This window comes from Silene latifolia, chromosome Y, assembly GCF_048544455.1.
Source record: "Silene latifolia isolate original U9 population chromosome Y, ASM4854445v1, whole genome shotgun sequence".
Classification (NCBI taxonomy): domain Eukaryota; kingdom Viridiplantae; phylum Streptophyta; class Magnoliopsida; order Caryophyllales; family Caryophyllaceae; genus Silene; species Silene latifolia.
In genome coordinates, this window is record NC_133538.1 from 400,249,282 (window position 1) to 400,260,235 (window position 10,954).

Consider the following 10,954-nt stretch of genomic DNA (forward strand, 5'->3'; position numbering starts at 1 on the left):
ATTGTAAAAGTTGGAATAAGGGGTACCACTCTTGTATGCTTGGAAAGCATTCACTTGTTCATTTGTTCCCCTACATTCACCTTGGTCATGTCCCAAAGTTCCGCAATTCTCACATATCCCACTTGGGATTGATGAGGATGCCGTCATGGCATTAACATGATGCTTTGATGATTTTTCCTCAAGTCTAGCCATAGCTTGTTCAAACTTCAAGTTGATTGTGTCAATTTGAGCACTAAGTTGAGCACCCAATTGAGTAACGGAGTCCACTTCATGCTTTCCTCCTCTAGTAGCCTTGCGAGGTCTACTATATTGTGAGTTATGGACCGCTATTTCCTCAATCTTGTTCCATGTTTGATTGTCATCAACTTCGGTGAACATTCCATTCGATCCCATATTAAGAATGTTCCTAGAATCTTCATATAAACCATTCCAAAATTGTTGTACCAAAAACCATTCGCTAAGTCCATGGTGAGGACATGAGCGACAAATTCCCTTAAACCGCTCCCAAGCTTCATACAAAGACTCTTCATCCCTTTGCTTAAAACCCGTAATTTGAGCTCTTAGCATGTTAGTCTTTTCCGGTGGGTAGAATTTTTTGTAGAAAGCTAGAGCTAACTTCTTCCAAGAATCTATTCCAAGGGTGGCCTTATCAAGGCCCTTCAACCATTGCTTCGCGGTGCCGATTAAGGAAAAAGGAAATAAGACCCATCTAATTTGGTCTTGAGTCACGCCCGTTTGAGAGATTGCATCACAATAGTAGCAAAAGGTTTCCATATGAGAATGAGGGTCCTCACTAGGCATCCCCCCAAATTGGCTCCTCTCAACTAATTGGATGAAGGCGGACTTGGCAATAAAATTTCCGGTTAGATGTTGCGGTGTAGGAGTACCATTTGGTAGATTCTCCTCGGTGGGTACGGAGTGTGACGAGAATTTAGGCATTGTAGGTGGATTTTGTGGGGTATTGTGTAATGGGTTCTCTTCTCCTTCTATTGCGAAAGGATTGACAAACTCACTAGTGGGTTAAACAACTTCACTAATACCTCGTAAATTCCTCCTAACAAGTCTCCTATTATTCGTCAAGGATCTTTCGATTTCACGGTCAAAAGGTAACAAATCACCTTGTAACCTTCTAGACATGCAAAATATCAAACAACTCGAAAACAATTAGAACAAACCTTGAGGAGTTTTACTTCCCCAAGGTGAAGAAAGACACAACTAATAACAATAAAAAGAAATCTAAATCAAACAAACACCGTCCCCGGCAACGGCGCCATTTTTGATGCGAGTCCGCTAAGTGTTCACAAATTAAGATGTGGTCGTTGGGTCACGGTCAAATCAAAACACAATTTATAGCTTCACAAACAACTCTACAATTAGTAAAGAGGCAAGTAAAGGCCGGATCCCAAGGGACGGGTATTGAAATGAGATTTCTATTGCAACTAGTGGTGTCTAAGGGGTGTCACAAATTGGGTTGATGTAGAAGGTCACTAAACTAAAATAGCAATGAAAATAAACAAGCAAGATGAATTAAAGGGGTGTAAACAATTGATTAAAGGCACTAGGGTGTCATGGGATCATAGGGGAATCATGGGATATGATCATACAAACATGTTCTCAAATTATAAGCAAGCAATTATTGTTGCGATGGATTGAGGTTGGTTATATCTTACAATCCTAGGAAAGTTTGGGTCCCGGAGCCGAATCGATTAGATTGTACAACACCTACAAGTCGACTTAATCTTCCCTACTCAACAACATGCATTGTCTAATGAGACTCGAGTTGGGTTATGTCTTACAAGTCTCATTGAAAAGATAGAAGATGATAGTAAATGCAAGGATTCATAGGCTTAGCATTTCATCAAATATAACATGTGTATGAGTTGAGAACAAAACAAGCAAGCAAATAAAACATGAAAGCATATTAATTTAAGCATGAATCATTCCCCATGTTGGTTTCCCCTAATCACCCATTAACCCTGGCTAAGAGACTACTCACTCATTATCATGTTGATCATGCTAGCAAGATTGTCAATCATACCAACAATATGAAACATGATGAATAAATGAATGTAATTAGCAATAATTAAAAAGGGATTAAGAGATTATACCTACTAATGATTCCAATAACAAAGCAAGAATAAAAGAAGTACTTGAATGCTTGATTGAGAGGTTGTCAATCTCCCAACAATAACCCAAATAATCTTCAATTACCCAAAATAAAGGATGAACAAAAGAGAGATTAAAGAACCAAAACTTGGATTAAAACTTGATTAATACTTGATTACAATATTAAAGAGAGATTTGATTGATATTAACTACACTAATTATTGATAAGAAGAACATGCTCCTCTAATTAGACTAATGGGGTATTTATAGTGGAAATTAGGGAGGATGCATTAGGGTTAACTAAGGGCTAAACTAGTAATTACACTTTTTAGATTGAGCAAGGAGGACCCGGTATTTTTTGAGAGAAGGGCTTCTTTCTTTGTAGCTTGGAGAAGACAATCCATGCTGTGCTGGAATCCGGGCGGAATAAGGTCGGGACGGGCGGATTCTGGCGTTGGAATCCGAGCGGATTCAGGGGAATCCGGTCGGATTGTGGAGGTGGAATCCGAGCGGAATAGGGCAAAGCCGCTCGGATTGTGCTGCTGCGGGACGGACGGATTGGTGACAATCCGCTCGGATTGTCACTCAGCAACAAATCTTCTTCTTTTCTTCCCTTTTCTTCATAAATTCCTTGGGGATTTCCTTGGGGACTCAAGGATCCTTTCTCAACTTTGCTCTTCTACTATAATATGTACAAAGGCCTTCTAATCTTGTCTCTCCTTGATGCTTGGTCATTGAATTCGATCAATTTAGTCTCGTTTTGCCATGAAAATGCAAGATTCTTACTCCTTTCCTACCAAGGGATCAAAATCTCAAAGAATATGCAAAACAAAGAACTAAAGATAAGAAAAGACCCAAATAAGCTCTAAAAAGCATGGGAACAAGGTTAATTTGGGGGCTAAATATGCGCTAATTATGGTCACATCAGTAGCATAAAGGATGGATATTTGTTTTGATTGATTTTATTAAAGGTCATGACCGTGCTTGTAGTAGTTCGATGTTTAGGAATGGGAGAATATTTCTATAGTGTTGACAGTTGGATGATGATGTTATGAGTGTAAGTAAACTTCGAGGACGAAGTTCCTTTTAAGTGTGCTAGAATGTAACATTCCGTTTGATGTTTATGGGTGTCTTGGTTTTGGATTTGCTGGTGGATAATATGTTAGTGAAACGGAGCTAGCAGCGTTTGTGGATGGTAGTTGCTAGTGTATGGATTTAGTGTCGAAAGAGGCTATAATGTGGTGGATACGATATCGTGAGTCATGTTGTGGAGGTAGACGTAGTTGGTGGAGTTGGTGTTGAGAGTTCATGTTTTATAGGTTGGGTTTTCGTTTGAGTTCTTAGCTATGTTGTTGTGTCTTGGTCAAGTTTGTGTGTTTGTTTTGAGTATGGGTTTAACTTCGGGGACGAAGTTCTTTTTAAGGAGGGAAGACTGTAATACTACGGTTTTATGAGTCTCTGAGTACTCTATCGAGTGGGGCTTACTCTGTCGAGTAAGCAAGTTTTGATTTACGAAACAGTGTTCTGCCTGTAGGGTACTCGATCGAGTAGCCTTGGTACTCGATCGAGTAAGTGGCACTCGATCGAGTATGTTAGTTACTCGATCGAGTAAGTCGGTTAACGGGTTATATCTCGATGGGCTTTGTTAATAATGCGAATTAGTATTTATATTACGCCGTCATCTTTCATAAACACTTTTTATAAACCTAATACACTCAAAAGAGATTGCAAACTACTTTGTTCTTCCTATTCGCATTATTGGCAAATCCCGGAGCTAGAGAGGTTAGATTTCATCGTTCTTTGTATCATTGTGATCCTTGCGTCAAGGGAGGAGGGTTCGTAGAGGAAATGTTTTGAGACAGCGGCTAGATCGTCTGCTGTTTGTGTTGCATTCCAGGTAGGGTTTCCCTACTCAGTATTAATTACCTGATATGTGTGGTGATTGTGCTGTAGTTGTTGATTTCATATTAATGATTGATTCAGACGGTTGTGATTTCATATTGTTGATTGTTTCAGACGGTTGTTGGGGTTGTGTTATGATTACTGTTTATCTGTCTGTGTTCTTCGGGGTGCGTCCCTGGCTGAGTGGAGTCACTTGCGGGAGTGGCTTCACGCCCTTGATTCCCCTCCTGTGGAACCCGCCACATGAGGGATGTGCACATTAATGAACATGGGTTTATCGCTCGATGGAGATGAGTGGGGCTTAGGTGGGAACGGCTGTGGTCCCCCACTAGCGGCGAGGAGTATCTGTTGCGATGGGTACTCTGGCAGGGCTACACACTTTAGTGTGTAGTCAGTTATGAGGTGATTGGAGATGGAGACTGGGATTGTGTGTGAGCTGTTTGTATGATTGTTTCAGTGTGACTTTGATTATGTAATTAGTACTGACCCCGTTTAATGTTTTAAAAACTGCAGTGATCCATTCGGGGGTGGTGAGCAGTTATTGAGCAGGTATGATATGACGCGTATGGGATAGCTGGGATGAGTCATCACGTGGCAGTTAGAAGTCTTTCGCTGTGTCAGACGATGTTTTATAGCTTTGATAGTTTTATTAGTAGACTGTCTGAGAACCTTGTATTTCAGTTTAACAGTTTTGGTTTTGATCATGTAATCACTTTAAACTATATTGTTATTTAAATTATGTTTCTTCATTGTCATTTGATTATCATTGCCTCGGGTAACCGAGATGGTGACGTTCTTATACCTTAAGTGGTCCTGGTAAGGCACTTGGAGTATGGGGGTGTCACAGTATGACCTTAAGGGATCAACTGATCACCACCGTCATACGACAGTAATGTCAAACTTTAGTCAGCCAATCATTACCGATTAATGTGGATCAGTTGACAATAAAATATTACTTTCCTTTAGCATTTCTTAATATGAGATTTAAACATGTGATTGCATTATTGTCGAGGACACATACTCCAACAATCTCCCACTTGTCCGCGACAAGTGTGCGTCACCAATTCTCTTGTCCGATTACTATCTCCCACTCAATGCAAGGTGTCTTGCAGGTCGTACTTGCATTTGATCATATCAAGAGTGGTTTCCTCGATCTGGAGAATAACTGTCTGACCGGAATTATCTACCATAGATACCTTCCGAGAATGGCCACGCATTTTCAGTTCATTACTCCTCGAGTGGCCTTGAGATATAAGATAACCCTGACGGGGATGGAAAATTCCTATTGCACTCTTCCCTTTAATTAGCCACAACTCATCATAACCAAAAAGATGCCCATTTGACCCCAATTACGAAGGTCACAGAACATAAATCAAAGTCACTCTGAAACTGTGCCATCTTAGGCGAACAGTCTTTAGTCAAAGAATCGACTCATAAGAATACTATAGTAGCTCTCGCCACGACCAGGCTATTAAAAAATTGCAGAACTCTATAAGCGGTCATAAGCCCGACAGAGTGTCCCTCACAGTCTGCCTATGTGATCGACTAGTCATCTCTTAGGACTCTATGGCACTTGAACTTGCCATCAATCGCATCACACTCTAGTTACTTCAAGATGTCACCTCATATAAGTAACTAGGGGCGAATACTATGTTAATCCAGTTCACTTTAATGGGATTCAATATTGTCTCAACAACCCATTTGAATGTAACAAAGTACAATATGAGTTATTGATAACTCCAACAATAAATGTGATTATCACATACGAGTAGTCAATACCATATTACTACTCTATGTCTTATAATCATAAGTGTATTAGTACACTTGTCAAATGCAATAAAAGTTTAACTTGTGAACATACCATGTGTTCAAGTGTTCAAACTTTGTGAATTGCGATTTCCTTCATTTTCATGTTATCCCTTATAGCATGAATTTTACAAAGTACATGTCTAGACTTCATACTAGACTCAAGTTCTTTAACTTGAAAGAAGCTCCGCTATTATCATATAACTTGTGATGTGGGTTTCGGTGGACAACACTACTTGTAGTTTTTAAAGTACACCACCTAATCAATACGTACTTAGGTTCATTTCATAGAATCTTGCAATGGATGACAATAAAATACCCTTTCTAGTCATTTACTCCTTAGGTAAAAAAATCAGCTTAGGATTTTCATAAATCCTAATAAGTTCGGTAACTTGAGGCTGTGTATCCTCAACACACAGCTAAGTATCCTTCCAAACTCCAGAACAGATCATTAGTTGTCCTTGAGAATTCATGATGGTTCCTTGAGGCTTACCAATGCCTCTCATATGGGTTAACTTATTATCGACTTATCATGCCCCAAGCATGTGATTCATCTAGGACATGTGCATCATGGCATACATGATTATACTAATGGCAGAAACATTAGTTATCGAATTCATGTAAACAATAGTTCTTAGGTGCAGCAAATAACCATGACTCCATCATGGTAATTCTATATTCATCAACATGAATAAACTACTTAACATGTTGATATCATTAAGATGAAGGATCATTATCAACATAAGATACCCATCTAAGTACCAATTTAACATCCCATGTTTTAATAGATTCACTTAATTTGTCCAATATCATCCAGTATTGAAAAACTAAATACTTCTTTATAAAAGACAATATATGCTCCTCATTCCCAATGAGTAATATGTTATGCAATTCATGAAGGATGATTGCTCCCACTAAACTTCATGTCTAAACATGACTGGCACTGACTCCCACTCAATTCCACATGTTTCGTTTTTGACAACTCATCCGAAACATTACATGATTTGGAATGATCATTGCTTTTCTAAGTGTTATTTAAAACCATATAAAAATGTCATTCACATATTCCTTTCAAAATACCCATTTGGAAAGAGGTTTTAATATCTAACTTATTTTCATAATCAGGTATAGAAATTATTTGAATCTTTAGCATAGTTAACAATTAACTTAGCTTTAGTAGACATCGACATGCCTCTCTATGCAACTCTTAATCATAAATTTCTATTTACTTTGGATTTTTCTCAACAATCCCAAATAAATCCATTTACTTGCATAGATACCATTTTAATTTCATAAGGCTCTCAAGTAAAATGTCGAATTTTAAAATCTCTAGTTATATCCCTTTCATAGATAAAGTCTATTTTTCCAAAAAAACATATTCTTTAGTCTTTTCATAAGTCTCAAGTTTCCTTAAGAAAACTTTCTTTTGGTCTCCTCACGTAGTTCCCTTAAGAACATCTTCTTTTGGTGTCCTCACGTAGATCCCATCTAGTCAAGGTTTGTGGTTAAATTTATATTTTTTAGTATTTTCATAAGTCTTAAGTTTCCTTAAGAACACTTTCTTTTGGTCTCCTCACATAGTTCCCTTAAGAACATCTTCTTTTGGTGTCCTCACGTAGATCCCATCTAGTCAAGGTTTGTGGCTAAATTTACTCCCACTCTATCTTTAGGAAAAATGCACTTTTTATCCAAAGATAGCTTTTGAGCCACAAATAATGATGGTGAAGGAGGAAAAACATATCACATATCAACTTTATAGTGATTTATTCGAGATATGTTAAAAGGATAATATAGACTAGACGATTTAAATTTGATAGGTATATCAAATAAGGTTGTTAACGTTCCCTAGTGTGAGTTCAATAACTCAATATAACTTTATAATTGATCTTACATAAGTAAGTTGTGACTTTAGTCACAATTGCATAAGGAGAATCGAATTCATAGCTTATGGACATATAATGACTCAATCATTATAATTGTCTATTTGATCAATTTAAGTCGATAATCTTATGTTTCACGATGCAAGTAGTGTATGATGACAAATTTTAGAATAAACGATATGATAAAGTAAGTGACTTGGGTTGCAAACCAAGTCACCAATATCCAAAATACAACCACTGTTTAAGGAAACAACCAAATTTCCAAGTCGAACGAGGAAATCAAAAAGGTTCTAAAATTTCAAAATACAACATGAAAATAAAGACAAAGCAAAATAAAGCCAAGCTTCCATCGATCTAGCACCATGAGCGGCTACATATAGCATCCCTCAAGATCTTCTAGGCTTTCTTTTCTTTGCCATTGTCCTTGCTTGGATGCCTTTATTACAATAAAAAGGGAGTAATCATCACAACTTGTATCACAATAATAAAGTTGAGATTGAAACATAAAAGATAGGGTTAGTTATTTACCTACTGGAATAACTTTTCCAGCTTTGATATCGCCAAGGTACTTTGGACAATTCCTCTTCCAATGCCCAACAGCATTACAATAGTGGCATTTGTCCCGGAGAGGGGACCCTTCTTGGGCTTAGAGGAGCTAGCTTCGCAACCCTTTCCTTTGTTCTTGTAGGAAGTTTGCTTCTTTCCCTTATTGCCACCTTTCTTAAAATTCCCTTTGCTCTTTGATTAATGTTGAGCACATCCTTAGTGGTGCTAACACTTAGCCCCATGTCCCTCTCCGCTTGCACAAGCATTTTGTGCAATTTATCGAGGGAAACTTTCAAGTTTTGCATATTAAAATTCACCCTGAATTGAACATATACCTTAACCTTGTTCAAGGAGTGAAGAATTCGGTCAATAATGAGTTCCTCGGGAATTTCTACCTTTTATATTTTTAAAGTCTTAACATGCTCCATCAACTTGAGCACATGAGGGCTAACGTTTTTGCCCTCCTTGATGTTGAGATCAAAGAATGCGGATGCCGCTTCATATTGAATGATCCTCGGAGCTTGTGAAAACATGGTCACATGCTTCGTATAGATCTCATAGGCGGTGCTAATCTTTATAACACTCCTTTGGAGTTCGGCCTCCATAGAGAAGATCAACACATTTTTGATCGCGGCCAACTCCTTTTGGTAAGTCTCATAGGCTTGCCTAGCGGCGGGAGTAGACCTTGCGGTAGATGCGGCGAGAGAGGCCTTGGTAAGGTAACGAAGCTTATCGTCACCCTCCGTGGCCAAGCGAAGTTGTGCGTCCCAATCGGTGAAATTGGACCCATTCTTTTCTAATTTACAACGATCCATGAAGGATCGGAGCCATGAAACATTGGTGAAAGTGTTTGAGCTAGTGGTCCGGATGAAATTGGAGTTGCCATTGCAATTTAGAAAACAATTTCGACTACAAAATAAGAAGTGAAAGAATTAATAAACATCTATCGTTTTAATAATACTTGTAAACATTTTAAACAAGTTTTAAGAATTTATATAGTGACCTCTACCCAACTATTATAAATTATCCCGAGATCCAAATTCATATCGATTCGGGCGTGGTGAGCTGATTCATCCCTTATTAACATAACTCGGTGGATTAACTCTTTAATCGATTCTACTTCTAGAACTCTCGGTCGATAAAATCACTTTAATATTTATCTTTAGCCCGGAACACATGTGACTACGGTCACGAATACTTTCGTTGAGCTCAATCCAAATTTCGATGTAATAACACTTTACTACCCACTTACCCAACGTAACAAGTTTAGCACCCCCGTGAGCCGAGCCTACTTCCTTATGAAATTGGGACTAATGGTTGTACTATTTGGTAAGGCTAATTCTCAATTATTATTTAGTGAGAGGTCATGTCAATTTATTATCTATCTCGTTTTAAGTGAACTAAAGAGGTGAACTACGATAATCATAATTGACACGGTCGATGACTCGATAAAATAATATGCATGTGTAGTTATGGCGATTTAGCTATGCATGCAAACATATAAAACAAATGCAAAGCAAAAAGATAAAATGCTAGTACGGCCTTCCTAAAATAGTAAATCTAATAAACTATTTAGAAACTCGGAAACCAACTCCATTGGTCCCTTGAACTTCATATGGCACGCAATTCATGGCAACACCGTCTTTGTCGGACCGCCTTCTCGAATGGCACCGTCTTCAAGGAACTCCGGAATAAATAAATTACATAGCTTTTCTAATTTATACATTATAAACCGGAAAATCTAAGATAAAAAATAAAAGTGATACGAGATCACATTAATTACAACCGAATCGATATCCCCATTATTTTCGGGAAATATCAATTAAAAACTAAGGCCATACTAAGTTAAAATTACATAATTCAAAATTATATAAAATAAAATATGACAATCATAATAAAAATGCAGCATTAATATATGTATGAAACATGCCATGTGATGTGCCAAATCGCCCTATTTAAGTTAATATCGTATATTGGGTCCGGTTTTATGGATTATTGTGACTATTAACTTATTAAAATCACACAATATTACATAAATCAAATCTATGTCCAAGTTAATTACCCCAACCTTCTTAGGACTCAAAAATTTAGTCTTCACTAAATATTTGACAATAATTCCCAAAAAGTCATAGAAATTCAAAAATTTCAAAATCATAATTTTGTATATTCTGGAAAATTCCCAACATTCCAAAATTTTAATAAACATTTGCCCTTAGATTATTTTAATTTATTTCACTAATAAATCGTTTAAAATATAATTTTAACCCTTTAATTCCAAATTAAACATAAAATTATGCAATAAATCAAAATTAAAATTTTGAATATACTAAACAAGTTTATAGAACCTGGAAATGACAAAGTTTTAAGTCCAAAAATCGAATTTACACTTACGACTATTAAAGTTGCTATTTATCAATTTATATCCCATAAAAATTAATAACCATTCAAATCATACGAAACTTAACATGCAACTTTAGATCTGATGTTCATATCATATATGCAACATTGGAAAAAAAATTTCATACCATAAAATTCATTTTAGCTATTTTTTCTAAAATAGTCATTATTTATATGATTTTTACATCTAAAAATCATAAATCATGCAAAATAAAACCATTTCATCTCAAAACCATTGCATGTGACAACATACTAAAATTTCATGGGCATTAACGAAGTCTAACCATTTTTAACCAAAATACTTCCATTTAATCAAT

At 36.9% G+C, this 10,954-nt stretch overlaps 1 non-coding gene across 1 annotated transcript; it reads left to right on the forward strand.

Annotated features, from left to right (window-relative positions):
- The first annotated feature begins 460 nt into the window (after positions 1-460).
- On the forward strand, positions 461-567 carry LOC141634652 (small nucleolar RNA R71). The gene has a single exon (XR_012539378.1). It is a non-coding gene; the product is annotated as a small nucleolar RNA R71 (small nucleolar RNA).
- The last annotated feature ends 10,387 nt before the right edge of the window (positions 568-10,954 follow it).